Raw genomic sequence first — 18,252 nt, 5'->3', positions numbered from 1 at the left:
CAGGCTCACACACTCACAGCTACACGGGAGGTGAATAAAGGCCGGAGAGGAAGCCAGACAGGATTTGCTTCTTTTGCTTGCACCACAATGCAGTGCTGAAAGAGGAGGAATCTACATAAAAACGCCTTCCTGGCAACGCCCAAATGCCCTGCTGCCATGCAGATAAACACTGGCAGCGGCAGCAAGTGCATGCCCACAGCCACCCCTTGTTCCTTCACACCTTGGACTGCAAGGACCCATTATCCACTTTACCTGCCCAGGACCTTAACCATCCTTCTTTGAATTAACACACCAACACCTTCTTTATGCAAATGTGGAAGTGGCCACAGCTTTATTATTATTTACAACCATCGGCATGAAGACATATATATATTTATTTATTTTCTCTCCTCCTGAAATGCCGATGCTCCCTGTCTCCATCAGGCATGTAGGGTGCTACCTCCGTCTTCATCTGCCGTACTTTCCGCCAGCTGTGACATCTACGAAAAAACCAGAAAAACGCCAGAACAAGAATATAACCGTAGAAAAATTTTTTTTTTTAAAAACAAAACCAAAACCACCAGGGGAGGGAGGGCGGGTGTTTCTTCCACTGCAGCTTGAAGGTAAGAGGGCTTCCTGCTCCAAACCTCTGCCCTATATCTTCTTAACCACGCCCCTCTTACCCCTTGTTGACCAATCCTGATCCTGGGCATTATTTTAAACCGTTCCATCCTTTCTTAACCCCTTGCAGTCCCTGACACTCTCCCTAGGCGCTTCAGTGTCTACAAGACTGCAAGGACCCATTATCCACTTTACCTGCCCAGGACCTTAACCATCCTTCTTTGAATTAACACACCAACACCTTCTTTATGCAAATGTGGAAGTGGCCACAGCTTTATTATTATTTACAACCATCGGCATGAAGACATATATATATTTATTTATTTTCTCTCCTCCTGAAATGCCGATGCTCCCTGTCTCCATCAGGCATGTAGGGTGCTACCTCCGTCTTCATCTGCCGTACTTTCCGCCAAGAAGGGGGAACTGAGAAACCTACTCAGTCCCCCGACCACCCCCACCAAGCAACGCCAACCCTCTCTCGGCACCATCCAAGAGATCCAGTAAAAAGATATCGAGCCCGATATCATTCAGATGCACTCCATCCGGCGCCAGCAGATCTGCATTATCCCCCTCCAGGGATTGGTGTCGCAACCCGATCCCCCCTATAGAGCGAATGAACCGCGACACCCGCACATTAATTAACCTGCGCACTCTCTCCAACGCTGCCATATTCCTCGCTCCTCGCCACACCGTGCGCGCCACTATTTCGGACCAAACTATCACGCAACGGGCGAACAGATCCCGAAAACGCGCCAAATCAGTTCGTATGATTGACAATAACTCCGCCATTTTCACTTGGCCGATATAATTTCCACCCGCATGGATGATTAGGACAACAGGTCCGTACGTGTGCCTTGTAACTGCCACTACTTCTGGCAGTAACTGCACCCACCGTAATCCCCGGACACCTCTCCAATGGACGTCGGCCTGTGCGAGGCCCAAATTCGGACCTAATGGCCTTCGACCCGCTCGAACCGCTGCCCAGTGCACATACGAATGCCCCAAGATCCACACTTGGGGGCGCCGCAACCCTAACAAAGAAATTAAGCTACATTCCGGTCAAATGAAAATTACCGGCAGGGTTAACATAACACTCCATGTAACAGGAAGGAAAACAGGGGGGGGGGGAAGGGGAGGGGGCGACACTTTCTTATGAAAACTTCCAGCTTACACCATCTTTAAAACCAGATCAGGTCGCACATATGACTTATAGCTATTAGAGCGCCATCTACCCAGACTCATGATAGCCGCTGAATCCAAACCCAAGGCATCCGCCTCAGTTGCCGCACCTATCCTAAATGAATGTGTACCAAAATCGCCCGGCGGCAAACCTAGATACCTCAAGCCGGCCTTAAAAATCGCCTCAAATTGAAAACGCGACATCGCGGATCCATCCTGATGGATCAAGAATTGAGTCCCGGGCACTCGGACCAACACGAATTCCTGGACCCATTTTACCGGGCAATACTGCCCCCCAATCCTCCCAATCGACAGCCAAGCCCCCTTTCCTACCACATCAGTCTTTGACCTCCGCACACAGACCCTGAGAGAATCTCCCAACGTTACTACATCCGATCCGAGAAGACCACCGCTCGCACTTACTCTGTGCGGAACCAGCTCACTAACCCGTAACGCGGCAAAGAAAGCCAACGAAAACGCCGCGCCGAACAAGGACACTTCATATTCATCCCGACACACAAAACATAAAACGGCTAGAAGCCGACCCAAAAGTGAAAAAGATACTGGCCGCCTCGTGTCCCTTGAACACGCCTCTTTTTTCCACCCTTTTAAAGACTGCCGAACTACAAATTCTTTTGTAACATCTCTGCATCCCCACAATTTTAACATAAAGGCCACTCCTGCTAAAAACTTGCTCGCCGTGGCCGCACTACCCCCTTCCTGACGTATTTGTACCAAACTTGCTAACGTGACGTCCAGGTGACACCCCTCCTGTGATGGGAAGTCATTCCCCGCAATCTCCAACCACCGATCCCACGCTCTGCAATGACTCTTCCAAGTCGCCGGTACCACCGAACCCCTCAACAGTCTCATAAGTTGTCCTCGACCAGGGCCCATAAGTGAAGGGGGGGGGGACACCCCTTCTGCCAAAGCTGCCGGGTGCAATTCCCGAAACCGGGACATCTGTGAACGAGACAAAGCATCAGCCATCACATTACTGACACCCGGAACATGTTTTGCACGAAACCACACATTCAAACGCAAACACTTCAAAACCAACCGTCTTAATAAAGCTAATACCGGCAACGAACTAGACGACAACCCGTTCACCGCATGCACCACCGCCATGTTGTCTGTCCAAAATACAATCCTCTTGTTCACCATCACGCTACCCCATAACTCTATTGCAACTATAATAGGAAACAATTCCAATAGCGTTAAATTACGTAAGACTCCCAAATCACTCCAATGCAAGGGCCAAGGGGATCTACACCAACTTCGGCCCAAAATTGCTCCAAAACCATCACTTCCGGCTGCATCCGTAAATAATTCCAAATCTACATTAGACAACTCAGCGTCCTGACACACCGACCTCCCGTTAAACGAACTCAAAAAGGAATGCCAGACAAACAAATCCTTCCTCATACAAGAGGTTACCCGGATAAAATGATTTGGCTTCGAGATACCTCTAGTGGCTAAAGACAAACGCCTAGAAAAAACACGACCCATTGGAATTATACGACAAGCAAACACCAGCAATCCCATTAACGACTGTAACTGTTTTAACGTCACTTTTTTCGACCCCATGACCTGGTCAACCTGCGTCACTAGCCTTGCCAATTTATCATCCGGCAACCGAAAAATCATCCGCTCGCTATCTATTTCGATACCCAAAAATGACAAAACCGTTACAGGACCTTCCGTCTTATCCTCGGAAATAGGTACCCCGAAACGCGACATCACCTGTCGAAACACTCTCAGCAACGTGCTGCACAACCCCGACCCCCCCGGGCCCACAAAAAGAAAATCATCCAGATAATGAATGACCGAGTCACAACCAGACTCCAAACGAACTACCCACTCTAAAAATGACGCAAACATCTCAAAGTAACTGCATGATATTGAACAACCCATAGGAAGGCACATATCCACGTAAAACCCTTTGTCTAAACAACAACCCAGCAGGTGAAAACACTCCGGATGAACCGGCAGCAAACGAAAGGCCGCTTCAATATCAGATTTGGCTAACAACGCCCCTTGTCCAGCCGCCTGTACCAACCTTACTGCAACATCAAAAGACGTATACGAAACCGCCGCCTCCGCCCTAGAAATACCGTCATTAACAGAACCACCGCGAGGAAAAGAAAGGTGATGAATCAGCCTAAACTTTCCTCGTTCCTTCTTTGGAACTAAACCAAGGGGGGAAACTCGCAGATTCGTATACGGCGGCTCGCTGAATGGACCTGCCATTCTTCCTAATTCCACTTCTTTAGCTAATTTTAGCCGCGCAATGCCCACATTCTCATTGATCGACTTCAAATTGTCAGCCAATGACAATGTCGCAGAATATTCAAAAGGAATCTCAAAACCAAACGAAAACCCGTTAGTGAGCACCTCTGCTTCCCGCCTCCTGTGGTACCGCTCTAACCATGGGCCCATCTCGAGCACGTTCACCGGCGTTCTCCGCTGCGCCGGAAGGAGGTGCCTTGACCGGCTGCTTACCTCTCCGGAAACACCGGAGCGCCGAATGAGCGCCCCCACAGATGGAGCATTCATGTCGAAATTTGCACGTGGCAAAGAAACGACAGTGGCCCTCATTGTAGAGCCAACAGGCACCTGTGGGCCTAGCGGCCGCAACTCCAGGGGCGGGGCCCGGCGCTGCGGCCGCACTGGGAAAGGGGCGTTGTTGCCTACTCCCTTGCGCTAAAATAAGCTGCAACCACACGTCCGTTGCCTTCGTCGCCCAACTAATCTCAGGCGACAAAGCCAAACGTCGCCGAAATTCTTCATCATATCGCCACCAGGCCGCACCACCGTGCAGCCTGTGGGCGCTGAAAATTGTGTCAAAATAGACAAACAACTCGGCCCCTTTTCCAGGGTAGCGTTGGCAAATAACATGAGCCAGTGTAGCGTAACACTGTACCCAGTTGCCAAATGTTTTTGCTACTTTTGCTTTCCTATCCGAACCTCTCTCAAAGCCCCGCTCCTTGTCGACAGTCACCTGCTCCACCGAGACCAAGGACCAAATATCCACAAATTCATTCCTCCAAATCTTGTCCTTGACCTCAGCTGACAAATGAGTCCCGAGAGGAGCGACTCCACAAAACAATGAATCTCTAAACGTCAAACTAGCTAAAGCATTCTCTTTCTCAGACGGGGGCATAGCTCCCTCTGGTGGCACAGAGGGACACGACGTTCCCTCATTCACTTTCAACCCAGCCACCACGGCTTTTAAAACAGAAATCAAATCCGCACCCGCTGCATTAGGTTTATTAAGCCATGCGTCACCGCAGGCCGACTCACCGCTCCCAGAGGTCCCACCGACTCCAGAGGGTCCTTCAGCCACTTGCCGCGGCACTGGAACCACGGCCTGCACCTCCTCCACCGGCCCGGCGGGAGGTACAACCTGGGACAGCTGCTCCTGATCCACCGACAAGCGCTGCACCTCCCGGCGTCGACTGCGTCTCTGCGGCCGTGAGGATCTCCTCGACGACCTCCTCCATGATCCGGATGATGCGGACGTCGTCGCAGACGAGGAGGAGAAACCATCGCTGGAAGACGAGGAATACCGTCGACCACGCCTCTTCCCGTCACCTGACCTGCGACGTCCATGATGGCCGTGCCGGCGATGTCCACCAGCCCGGCGTTTCCTCCCTCGCCTGGAACGCTCCCTTCTTGGACCTGCAGGAGAGAAAGATGACAAGGCAGGAGAAGGGCAAATAGCATCCAAAACACCCTCACTCCTATCTTTCCTAGCACACTCCCCCCCTGCCCCTGACCCGTGCTGACAGGGGCCCGGGGGGGACCGGAGTGGAGAAGCGACAGGCACCGCAGAAGCCCCCGCCCCCTGGCTGGGCTGCTTGCTCACCGTCCGCCTCCCCGCACCCGCCGCCATCTTCTTTTTTCGTGCGCCGCCATCTTGTGTCCTGGCTGCACTGCGCCTGCCAGGACGTCCCGCCCCTGTTCCCCCCGCCGCCAATTCTGGCTGCGTAGAGAACAGCACGGGGAAAGATGGCGCCGACCCCGGCTGCACACAGGCCCCAGAAGCAAGTCCCAGCTCCTGTGAACATGCCGCATGGTAAGCGACCATGTCGGACCAGTCGCCTGAGTCCGCCATATTCACCCCACTGTCACGATAGTCGGCCGCTGCCTCCGCGCCCGCATCAGCAGCTCGAGGCGGGTTGTACCGTGCCCGTGCCGGTTTAACAGCCGCCCTCTTACCGCCATGGGGAAGGACGCCAGCGCGACGAGTGGACGGGGGGGGAGGGGGGCACTATGTCGACCGACGAAGCACCCGTCGACATAGGCCTAGGGGACCTGCTGGGACCACCGCATGACTGTGCAGCAGTCACAGCACCCCTCATAGCAACAGGGCTAGGGCTTAGTCTAACCGGAGGGCGTGTAACGCGCTGCGGCCTACCTCGGGTAGCCGCTCCCGACTGTTCCGTGCCCCGATCAGCTCCTCGCCTCTCTCCTTCCTCCAACAGGGATTCCAGCCAGGCAGGCCCCTCTGCCGCTACCCGCTGTGCCACCTTCCGCAACAGTTCTTCTGCCATCTTCTTAACGACCACGCTCTGAATCTCCACAGCAGCAGCAAAGGTGTTTCTTCCACTGCAGCTTGAAGGTAAGAGGGCTTCCTGCTCCAAACCTCTGCCCTATATCTTCTTAACCACGCCCCTCTTACCCCTTGTTGACCAATCCTGATCCTGGGCATTATTTTAAACCGTTCCATCCTTTCTTAACCCCTTGCAGTCCCTGACACTCTCCCTAGGCGCTTCAGTGTCTACAATATCAGCTGTAATCCAGTCCAGTCCAGTGCTGCCTGCTGAGCAGCACTGACCAACACTGCCTGGGCCCAGGCTTTTATCTCTGAGGCCCCATTATGATGTCAGAAAGCTGGCTCTGGAATCCTGAGGGCTCCACTATGACACGTGCAAAGTTCCGTCTGAACTTTATATAAGACGGTGAGGCTCAGTCAGTCACTCAGTGTTGCCTGAGAGGGCAACACTGCAACAGCCGGCCGCCAGGCTGTCTTTTTTTTGCACAGCTAGTTGCCTCCAGGAGGCCACAAGAGGGAGACAAGGGACTGCAAAATGGAAAATAGGCATCCACCAACTTTACAGACAACTTCTCCTTGCTCCTACAACCTCCATCCTTGCACAGTTTGTTATTCTTCTAGGTAACATAGTAACAAATCCAAATTGCTGCTCTCTTTGTAGGCAAGCAAGGCTTTGTTGCAACTGCAATTCTTACTTCTTCTTGAAATGTAGGGACGACAGTACATTCCATCACATCCATCTAGTGTACACAGGTAGGTCCATTGTGGCGGGCAGGTGAGCGGGCGGGCTGCTTTATTGGCTGTTTGCTGTTCCCCTACTCCACTCCACTATTTGACTGTTGTGCTGCATCAATCAATCAATCAATCAATCAATCAATCAATCAATCAATCAATCAGTGGCTGGCTCAGGTGCAGCTCTTTAACTTACCTAAAAGGGAGGGCGGAGAGAAGACAAGGAAGGTGAATGAGGTGTTCCAATGTGAAATGCCGGAAACACAGAAACACAGACGACACACAACAAGAGGTGGCAATCTATTCATTAATTGCATTTAATCAATGAGCTCATTATCACTCATGCATTGTCCAACAGGTGTTGAAATAATGGGATTAAAAGGGGAGATCCCTTCAGAAAGACAGAAACAATAGCAAAGACAAAAAACACTTTTGGAATCTGCTTTTAGTCAACACATAAGGAAAGGGTGCACCGGTCCTGGAAATACTGCAATACCAGGTCAATGCGTGGAGTGGACAGAGCAAGCTCTATTTCCATCTCCCTGTTCTAAAAATCCATTTAATATATGGTCCCCAGATAGGGGACGTATCAGATATTAAACTGATAAGAACAGATACTACACTTGATCTTAGCCAAAAGGCCGAGAAGCGATAACCCGAACGGGCCGCGCGTTGCCCGAGCCTGCCCGATACTGCTGTTCAGCCCTTGCAGCGATTCAGCCTACTTCTAGGCAATTCCATGGGGCCCTGCAGGCTCACACACTCACAGCTACACGGGAGGTGAATAAAGGCCGGAGAGGAAGCCAGACAGGATTTGCTTCTTTTGCTTGCACCACAATGCAGTGCTGAAAGAGGAGGAATCTACATAAAAACGCCTTCCTGGCAACGCCCAAATGCCCTGCTGCCATGCAGATAAACACTGGCAGCGGCAGCAAGTGCATGCCCACAGCCACCCCTTGTTCCTTCACACCTTGTATCAGCTGTAATCCAGTCCAGTCCAGTGCTGCCTGCTGAGCAGCACTGACCAACACTGCCTGGGCCCAGGCTTTTATCTCTGAGGCCCCATTATGATGTCAGAAAGCTGGCTCTGGAATCCTGAGGGCTCCACTATGACACGTGCAAAGTTCCGTCTGAACTTTATATAAGACGGTGAGGCTCAGTCAGTCACTCAGTGTTGCCTGAGAGGGCAACACTGCAACAGCCGGCCGCCAGGCTGTCTTTTTTTTGCACAGCTAGTTGCCTCCAGGAGGCCACAAGAGGGAGACAAGGGACTGCAAAATGGAAAATAGGCATCCACCAACTTTACAGACAACTTCTCCTTGCTCCTACAACCTCCATCCTTGCACAGTTTGTTATTCTTCTAGGTAACATAGTAACAAATCCAAATTGCTGCTCTCTTTGTAGGCAAGCAAGGCTTTGTTGCAACTGCAATTCTTACTTCTTCTTGAAATGTAGGGACGACCGTACATTCCATCACATCCATCTAGTGTACACAGGTAGGTCCATTGTGGCGGGCAGGCGAGCGGGCGGGCTGCTTTATTGGCTGTTTGCTGTTCCCCTACTCCACTCCACTATTTGACTGTTGTGCTGCATCAATCAATCAATCAATCAATCAATCAATCAATCAATCAATCAATCAATCAATCAATCAGTGGCTGGCTCAGGTGCAGCTCTTTAACTTACCTAAAAGGGAGGGCGGAGAGAAGACAAGGAAGGTGAATGAGGTGTTCCAATGTGAAATGCCGGAAACACAGAAACACAGACGACACACAACAAGAGGTGGCAATCTATTCATTAATTGCATTTAATCAATGAGCTCATTATCACTCATGCATTGTCCAACAGGTGTTGAAATAATGGGATTAAAAGGGGAGATCCCTTCAGAAAGACAGAAACAATAGCAAAGACAAAAAACACTTTTGGAATCTGCTTTTAGTCAACACATAAGGAAAGGGTGCACCGGTCCTGGAAATACTGCAATACCAGGTCAATGCGTGGAGTGGACAGAGCAAGCTCTATTTCCATCTCCCTGTTCTAAAAATCCATTTAATATATGGTCCCCAGATAGGGGACGTATCAGATATTAAACTGATAAGAACAGATACTACACTTGATCTTAGCCAAAAGGCCGAGAAGCGATAACCCGAACGGGCCGCGCGTTGCCCGAGCCTGCCCGATACTGCTGTTCAGCCCTTGCAGCGATTCAGCCTACTTCTAGGCAATTCCATGGGGCCCTGCAGGCTCACACACTCACAGCTACACGGGAGGTGAATAAAGGCCGGAGAGGAAGCCAGACAGGATTTGCTTCTTTTGCTTGCACCACAATGCAGTGCTGAAAGAGGAGGAATCTACATAAAAACGCCTTCCTGGCAACGCCCAAATGCCCTGCTGCCATGCAGATAAACACTGGCAGCGGCAGCAAGTGCATGCCCACAGCCACCCCTTGTTCCTTCACACCTTGTATCAGCTGTAATCCAGTCCAGTCCAGTGCTGCCTGCTGAGCAGCACTGACCAACACTGCCTGGGCCCAGGCTTTTATCTCTGAGGCCCCATTATGATGTCAGAAAGCTGGCTCTGGAATCCTGAGGGCTCCACTATGACACGTGCAAAGTTCCGTCTGAACTTTATATAAGACGGTGAGGCTCAGTCAGTCACTCAGTGTTGCCTGAGAGGGCAACACTGCAACAGCCGGCCGCCAGGCTGTCTTTTTTTTGCACAGCTAGTTGCCTCCAGGAGGCCACAAGAGGGAGACAAGGGACTGCAAAATGGAAAATAGGCATCCACCAACTTTACAGACAACTTCTCCTTGCTCCTACAACCTCCATCCTTGCACAGTTTGTTATTCTTCTAGGTAACATAGTAACAAATCCAAATTGCTGCTCTCTTTGTAGGCAAGCAAGGCTTTGTTGCAACTGCAATTCTTACTTCTTCTTGAAATGTAGGGACGACAGTACATTCCATCACATCCATCTAGTGTACACAGGTAGGTCCATTGTGGCGGGCAGGCGAGCGGGCGGGCTGCTTTATTGGCTGTTTGCTGTTCCCCTACTCCACTCCACTATTTGACTGTTGTGCTGCATCAATCAATCAATCAATCAATCAATCAATCAATCAATCAATCAATCAATCAGTGGCTGGCTCAGGTGCAGCTCTTTAACTTACCTAAAAGGGAGGGCGGAGAGAAGACAAGGAAGGTGAATGAGGTGTTCCAATGTGAAATGCCGGAAACACAGAAACACAGACGACACACAACAAGAGGTGGCAATCTATTCATTAATTGCATTTAATCAATGAGCTCATTATCACTCATGCATTGTCCAACAGGTGTTGAAATAATGGGATTAAAAGGGGAGATCCCTTCAGAAAGACAGAAACAATAGCAAAGACAAAAAACACTTTTGGAATCTGCTTTTAGTCAACACATAAGGAAAGGGTGCACCGGTCCTGGAAATACTGCAATACCAGGTCAATGCGTGGAGTGGACAGAGCAAGCTCTATTTCCATCTCCCTGTTCTAAAAATCCATTTAATATATGGTCCCCAGATAGGGGACGTATCAGATATTAAACTGATAAGAACAGATACTACACTTGATCTTAGCCAAAAGGCCGAGAAGCGATAACCCGAACGGGCCGCGCGTTGCCCGAGCCTGCCCGATACTGCTGTTCAGCCCTTGCAGCGATTCAGCCTACTTCTAGGCAATTCCATGGGGCCCTGCAGGCTCACACACTCACAGCTACACGGGAGGTGAATAAAGGGCGGAGAGGAAGCCAGACAGGATTTGCTTCTTTTGCTTGCACCACAATGCAGTGCTGAAAGAGGAGGAATCTACATAAAAACGCCTTCCTGGCAACGCCCAAATGCCCTGCTGCCATGCAGATAAACACTGGCAGCGGCAGCAAGTGCATGCCCACAGCCACCCCTTGTTCCTTCACACCTTGTATCAGCTGTAATCCAGTCCAGTCCAGTGCTGCCTGCTGAGCAGCACTGACCAACACTGCCTGGGCCCAGGCTTTTATCTCTGAGGCCCCATTATGATGTCAGAAAGCTGGCTCTGGAATCCTGAGGGCTCCACTATGACACGTGCAAAGTTCCGTCTGAACTTTATATAAGACGGTGAGGCTCAGTCAGTCACTCAGTGTTGCCTGAGAGGGCAACACTGCAACAGCCGGCCGCCAGGATGTCTTTTTTTTGCACAGCTAGTTGCCTCCAGGAGGCCACAAGAGGGAGACAAGGGACTGCAAAATGGAAAATAGGCATCCACCAACTTTACAGACAACTTCTCCTTGCTCCTACAACCTCCATCCTTGCACAGTTTGTTATTCTTCTAGGTAACATAGTAACAAATCCAAATTGCTGCTCTCTTTGTAGGCAAGCAAGGCTTTGTTGCAACTGCAATTCTTACTTCTTCTTGAAATGTAGGGACGACAGTACATTCCATCACATCCATCTAGTGTACACAGGTAGGTCCATTGTGGCGGGCAGGCGAGCGGGCGGGCTGCTTTATTGGCTGTTTGCTGTTCCCCTACTCCACTCCACTATTTGACTGTTGTGCTGCATCAATCAATCAATCAATCAATCAATCAATCAATCAATCAATCAATCAATCAGTGGCTGGCTCAGGTGCAGCTCTTTAACTTACCTAAAAGGGAGGGCGGAGAGAAGACAAGGTAGGTGAATGAGGTGTTCCAATGTGAAATGCCGGAAACACAGAAACACAGACGACACACAACAAGAGGTGGCAATCTATTCATTAATTGCATTTAATCAATGAGCTCATTATCACTCATGCATTGTCCAACAGGTGTTGAAATAATGGGATTAAAAGGGGAGATCCCTTCAGAAAGACAGAAACAATAGCAAAGACAAAAAACACTTTTGGAATCTGCTTTTAGTCAACACATAAGGAAAGGGTGCTCCGGTCCTGGAAATACTGCAATACCAGGTCAATGCGTGGAGTGGACAGAGCAAGCTCTATTTCCATCTCCCTGTTCTAAAAATCCATTTAATATATGGTCCCCAGATAGGGGACGTATCAGATATTAAACTGATAAGAACAGATACTACACTTGATCTTAGCCAAAAGGCCGAGAAGCGATAACCCGAACGGGCCGCGCGTTGCCCGAGCCTGCCCGATACTGCTGTTCAGCCCTTGCAGCGATTCAGCCTACTTCTAGGCAATTCCATGGGGCCCTGCAGGCTCACACACTCACAGCTACACGGGAGGTGAATAAAGGCCGGAGAGGAAGCCAGACAGGATTTGCTTCTTTTGCTTGCACCACAATGCAGTGCTGAAAGAGGAGGAATCTACATAAAAACGCCTTCCTGGCAACGCCCAAATGCCCTGCTGCCATGCAGATAAACACTGGCAGCGGCAGCAAGTGCATGCCCACAGCCACCCCTTGTTCCTTCACACCTTGTATCAGCTGTAATCCAGTCCAGTCCAGTGCTGCCTGCTGAGCAGCACTGACCAACACTGCCTGGGCCCAGGCTTTTATCTCTGAGGCCCCATTATGATGTCAGAAAGCTGGCTCTGGAATCCTGAGGGCTCCACTATGACACGTGCAAAGTTCCGTCTGAACTTTATATAAGACGGTGAGGCTCAGTCAGTCACTCAGTGTTGCCTGAGAGGGCAACACTGCAACAGCCGGCCGCCAGGCTGTCTTTTTTTTGCACAGCTAGTTGCCTCCAGGAGGCCACAAGAGGGAGACAAGGGACTGCAAAATGGAAAATAGGCATCCACCAACTTTACAGACAACTTCTCCTTGCTCCTACAACCTCCATCCTTGCACAGTTTGTTATTCTTCTAGGTAACATAGTAACAAATCCAAATTGCTGCTCTCTTTGTAGGCAAGCAAGGCTTTGTTGCAACTGCAATTCTTACTTCTTCTTGAAATGTAGGGACGACAGTACATTCCATCACATCCATCTAGTGTACACAGGTAGGTCTATTGTGGCGGGCAGGCGAGCGGGCGGGCTGCTTTATTGGCTGTTTGCTGTTCCCCTACTCCACTCCACTATTTGACTGTTGTGCTGCATCAATCAATCAATCAATCAATCAATCAATCAATCAATCAATCAATCAGTGGCTGGCTCAGGTGCAGCTCTTTAACTTACCTAAAAGGGAGGGCGGAGAGAAGACAAGGAAGGTGAATGAGGTGTTCCAATGTGAAATGCCGGAAACACAGAAACACAGACGACACACAACAAGAGGTGGCAATCTATTCATTAATTGCATTTAATCAATGAGCTCATTATCACTCATGCATTGTCCAACAGGTGTTGAAATAATGGGATTAAAAGGGGAGATCCCTTCAGAAAGACAGAAACAATAGCAAAGACAAAAAACACTTTTGGAATCTGCTTTTAGTCAACACATAAGGAAAGGGTGCACCGGTCCTGGAAATACTGCAATACCAGGTCAATGCGTGGAGTGGACAGAGCAAGCTCTATTTCCATCTCCCTGTTCTAAAAATCCATTTAATATATGGTCCCCAGATAGGGGACGTATCAGATATTAAACTGATAAGAACAGATACTACACTTGATCTTAGCCAAAAGGCCGAGAAGCGATAACCCGAACGGGCCGCGCGTTGCCCGAGCCTGCCCGATACTGCTGTTCAGCCCTTGCAGCGATTCAGCCTACTTCTAGGCAATTCCATGGGGCCCTGCAGGCTCACACACTCACAGCTACACGGAAGGTGAATAAAGGCCGGAGAGGAAGCCAGACAGGATTTGCTTCTTTTGCTTGCACCACAATGCAGTGCTGAAAGAGGAGGAATCTACATAAAAACGCCTTCCTGGCAACGCCCAAATGCCCTGCTGCCATGCAGATAAACACTGGCAGCGGCAGCAAGTGCATGCCCACAGCCACCCCTTGTTCCTTCACACCTTGTATCAGCTGTAATCCAGTCCAGTCCAGTGCTGCCTGCTGAGCAGCACTGACCAACACTGCCTGGGCCCAGGCTTTTATCTCTGAGGCCCCATTATGATGTCAGAAAGCTGGCTCTGGAATCCTGAGGGCTCCACTATGACACGTGCAAAGTTCCGTCTGAACTTTATATAAGACGGTGAGGCTCAGTCAGTCACTCAGTGTTGCCTGAGAGGGCAACACTGCAACAGCCGGCCGCCAGGCTGTCTTTTTTTTGCACAGCTAGTTGCCTCCAGGAGGCCACAAGAGGGAGACAAGGGACTGCAAAATGGAAAATAGGCATCCACCAACTTTACAGACAACTTCTCCTTGCTCCTACAACCTCCATCCTTGCACAGTTTGTTATTCTTCTAGGTAACATAGTAACAAATCCAAATTGCTGCTCTCTTTGTAGGCAAGCAAGGCTTTGTTGCAACTGCAATTCTTACTTCTTCTTGAAATGTAGGGACGACAGTACATTCCATCACATCCATCTAGTGTACACAGGTAGGTCCATTGTGGCGGGCAGGCGAGCGGGCGGGCTGCTTTATTGGCTGTTTGCTGTTCCCCTACTCCACTCCACTATTTGACTGTTGTGCTGCATCAATCAATCAATCAATCAATCAATCAATCAATCAATCAATCAATCAATCAGTGGCTGGCTCAGGTGCAGCTCTTTAACTTACCTAAAAGGGAGGGCGGAGAGAAGACAAGGAAGGTGAATGAGGTGTTCCAATGTGAAATGCCGGAAACACAGAAACACAGACGACACACAACAAGAGGTGGCAATCTATTCATTAATTGCATTTAATCAATGAGCTCATTATCACTCATGCATTGTCCAACAGGTGTTGAAATAATGGGATTAAAAGGGGAGATCCCTTCAGAAAGACAGAAACAATAGCAAAGACAAAAAACACTTTTGGAATCTGCTTTTAGTCAACACATAAGGAAAGGGTGCACCGGTCCTGGAAATACTGCAATACCAGGTCAATGCGTGGAGTGGACAGAGCAAGCTCTATTTCCATCTCCCTGTTCTAAAAATCCATTTAATATATGGTCCCCAGATAGGGGACGTATCAGATATTAAACTGATAAGAACAGATACTACACTTGATCTTAGCCAAAAGGCCGAGAAGCGATAACCCGAACGGGCCGCGCGTTGCCCGAGCCTGCCCGATACTGCTGTTCAGCCCTTGCAGCGATTCAGCCTACTTCTAGGCAATTCCATGGGGCCCTGCAGGCTCACACACTCACAGCTACACGGGAGGTGAATAAAGGCCGGAGAGGAAGCCAGACAGGATTTGCTTCTTTTGCTTGCACCACAATGCAGTGCTGAAAGAGGAGGAATCTACATAAAAACGCCTTCCTGGCAACGCCCAAATGCCCTGCTGCCATGCAGATAAACACTGGCAGCGGCAGCAAGTGCATGCCCACAGCCACCCCTTGTTCCTTCACACCTTGTATCAGCTGTAATCCAGTCCAGTCCAGTGCTGCCTGCTGAGCAGCACTGACCAACACTGCCTGGGCCCAGGCTTTTATCTCTGAGGCCCCATTATGATGTCAGAAAGCTGGCTCTGGAATCCTGAGGGCTCCACTATGACACGTGCAAAGTTCCGTCTGAACTTTATATAAGACGGTGAGGCTCAGTCAGTCACTCAGTGTTGCCTGAGAGGGCAACACTGCAACAGCCGGCCGCCAGGCTGTCTTTTTTTTGCACAGCTAGTTGCCTCCAGGAGGCCACAAGAGGGAGACAAGGGACTGCAAAATGGAAAATAGGCATCCACCAACTTTACAGACAACTTCTCCTTGCTCCTACAACCTCCATCCTTGCACAGTTTGTTATTCTTCTAGGTAACATAGTAACAAATCCAAATTGCTGCTCTCTTTGTAGGCAAGCAAGGCTTTGTTGCAACTGCAATTCTTACTTCTTCTTGAAATGTAGGGACGACAGTACATTCCATCACATCCATCTAGTGTACACAGGTAGGTCCATTGTGGCGGGCAGGCGAGCGGGCGGGCTGCTTTATTGGCTGTTTGCTGTTCCCCTACTCCACTCCACTATTTGACTGTTGTGCTGCATCAATCAATCAATCAATCAATCAATCAATCAATCAATCAATCAATCAATCAATCAATCAATCAGTGGCTGGCTCAGGTGCAGCTCTTTAACTTACCTAAAAGGGAGGGCGGAGAGAAGACAAGGAAGGTGAATGAGGTGTTCCAATGTGAAATGCCGGAAACACAGAAACACAGACGACACACAACAAGAGGTGGCAATCTATTCATTAATTGCATTTAATCAATGAGCTCATTATCACTCATGCATTGTCCAACAGGTGTTGAAATAATGGGATTAAAAGGGGAGATCCCTTCAGAAAGACAGAAACAATAGCAAAGACAAAAAACACTTTTGGAATCTGCTTTTAGTCAACACATAAGGAAAGGGTGCACCGGTCCTGGAAATACTGCAATACCAGGTCAATGCGTGGAGTGGACAGAGCAAGCTCTATTTCCATCTCCCTGTTCTAAAAATCCATTTAATATATGGTCCCCAGATAGGGGACGTATCAGATATTAAACTGATAAGAACAGATACTACACTTGATCTTAGCCAAAAGGCCGAGAAGCGATAACCCGAACGGGCCGCGCGTTGCCCGAGCCTGCCCGATACTGCTGTTCAGCCCTTGCAGCGATTCAGCCTACTTCTAGGCAATTCCATGGGGCCCTGCAGGCTCACACACTCACAGCTACACGGGAGGTGAATAAAGGCCGGAGAGGAAGCCAGACAGGATTTGCTTCTTTTGCTTGCACCACAATGCAGTGCTGAAAGAGGAGGAATCTACATAAAAACGCCTTCCTGGCAACGCCCAAATGCCCTGCTGCCATGCAGATAAACACTGGCAGCGGCAGCAATTGCATGCCCACAGCCACCCCTTGTTCCTTCACACCTTGTATCAGCTGTAATCCAGTCCAGTCCAGTGCTGCCTGCTGAGCAGCACTGACCAACACTGCCTGGGCCCAGGCTTTTATCTCTGAGGCCCCATTATGATGTCAGAAAGCTGGCTCTGGAATCCTGAGGGCTCCACTATGACACGTGCAAAGTTCCGTCTGAACTTTATATAAGACGGTGAGGCTCAGTCAGTCACTCAGTGTTGCCTGAGAGGGCAACACTGCAACAGCCGGCCGCCAGGCTGTCTTTTTTTTGCACAGCTAGTTGCCTCCAGGAGGCCACAAGAGGGAGACAAGGGACTGCAAAATGGAAAATAGGCATCCACCAACTTTACAGACAACTTCTCCTTGCTCCTACAACCTCCATCCTTGCACAGTTTGTTATTCTTCTAGGTAACATAGTAACAAATCCAAATTGCTGCTCTCTTTGTAGGCAAGCAAGGCTTTGTTGCAACTGCAATTCTTACTTCTTCTTGAAATGTAGGGACGACAGTACATTCCATCACATCCATCTAGTGTACACAGGTAGGTCCATTGTGGCGGGCAGGCGAGCGGGCGGGCTGCTTTATTGGCTGTTTGCTGTTCCCCTACTCCACTCCACTATTTGACTGTTGTGCTGCATCAATCAATCAATCAATCAATCAATCAATCAATCAATCAATCAATCAATCAAGTGGCTGGCTCAGGTGCAGCTCTTTAACTTACCTAAAAGGGAGGGCGGAGAGAAGACAAGGAAGGTGAATGAGGTGTTCCAATGTGAAATGCCGGAAACACAGAAACACAGACGACACACAACAAGAGGTGGCAATCTATTCATTAATTGCATTTAATCAATGAGCTCATTATCACTCATGCATTGTCCAACAGGTGTTGAAATAATGGGATTAAAAGGGGAGATCCCTTCAGAAAGACAGAAACAATAGCAAAGACAAAAAACACTTTTGGAATCTGCTTTTAGTCAACACATAAGGAAAGGGTGCACCGGTCCTGGAAATACTGCAATACCAGGTCAATGCGTGGAGTGGACAGAGCAAGCTCTATTTCCATCTCCCTGTTCTAAAAATCCATTTAATATATGGTCCCCAGATAGGGGACGTATCAGATATTAAACTGATAAGAACAGATACTACACTTGATCTTAGCCAAAAGGCCGAGAAGCGATAACCCGAACGGGCCGCGCGTTGCCCGAGCCTGCCCGATACTGCTGTTCAGCCCTTGCAGCGATTCAGCCTACTTCTAGGCAATTCCATGGGGCCCTGCAGGCTCACACACTCACAGCTACACGGGAGGTGAATAAAGGCCGGAGAGGAAGCCAGACAGGA

The 18,252-nt window shown here is 49.5% G+C and overlaps 8 non-coding genes across 8 annotated transcripts; all 8 read right to left on the bottom strand.

The window, feature by feature from the left end:
- Window positions 1-7,531: 7,531 nt before the first annotated feature.
- On the bottom strand, window positions 7,532-7,722 carry LOC142693238 (U2 spliceosomal RNA). Its single transcript, XR_012861600.1, has one exon. It is a non-coding gene; the product is annotated as a U2 spliceosomal RNA (small nuclear RNA).
- Window positions 7,723-9,018: 1,296 nt separating this feature from the next.
- On the bottom strand, window positions 9,019-9,209 carry LOC142693237 (U2 spliceosomal RNA). Its single transcript, XR_012861599.1, has one exon. It is a non-coding gene; the product is annotated as a U2 spliceosomal RNA (small nuclear RNA).
- A 1,288-nt stretch (window positions 9,210-10,497) lies between these two features.
- On the bottom strand, window positions 10,498-10,688 carry LOC142693236 (U2 spliceosomal RNA). Its single transcript, XR_012861598.1, has one exon. It is a non-coding gene; the product is annotated as a U2 spliceosomal RNA (small nuclear RNA).
- Window positions 10,689-11,976: 1,288 nt separating this feature from the next.
- LOC142693396 (U2 spliceosomal RNA) lies at window positions 11,977-12,167 on the bottom strand. The gene has a single exon (XR_012861743.1). It is a non-coding gene; the product is annotated as a U2 spliceosomal RNA (small nuclear RNA).
- Window positions 12,168-13,451: 1,284 nt separating this feature from the next.
- Window positions 13,452-13,642, bottom strand: LOC142693234 (U2 spliceosomal RNA). Its single transcript, XR_012861597.1, has one exon. It is a non-coding gene; the product is annotated as a U2 spliceosomal RNA (small nuclear RNA).
- Window positions 13,643-14,930: 1,288 nt separating this feature from the next.
- Window positions 14,931-15,121, bottom strand: LOC142693233 (U2 spliceosomal RNA). The gene has a single exon (XR_012861596.1). It is a non-coding gene; the product is annotated as a U2 spliceosomal RNA (small nuclear RNA).
- A 1,300-nt stretch (window positions 15,122-16,421) lies between these two features.
- On the bottom strand, window positions 16,422-16,612 carry LOC142693231 (U2 spliceosomal RNA). The gene has a single exon (XR_012861594.1). It is a non-coding gene; the product is annotated as a U2 spliceosomal RNA (small nuclear RNA).
- Window positions 16,613-17,901: 1,289 nt separating this feature from the next.
- LOC142693230 (U2 spliceosomal RNA) lies at window positions 17,902-18,092 on the bottom strand. The gene has a single exon (XR_012861593.1). It is a non-coding gene; the product is annotated as a U2 spliceosomal RNA (small nuclear RNA).
- Window positions 18,093-18,252: the final 160 nt, after the last annotated feature.

The sequence above is a fragment of the Rhinoderma darwinii genome (genome assembly GCF_050947455.1).
Source record: "Rhinoderma darwinii isolate aRhiDar2 chromosome 5 unlocalized genomic scaffold, aRhiDar2.hap1 SUPER_5_unloc_42, whole genome shotgun sequence".
In the NCBI taxonomy this organism is placed as follows: Eukaryota; Metazoa; Chordata; class Amphibia; order Anura; family Rhinodermatidae; genus Rhinoderma; species Rhinoderma darwinii.
This window is presented reverse-complemented; position numbering and strand designations above follow the sequence as displayed.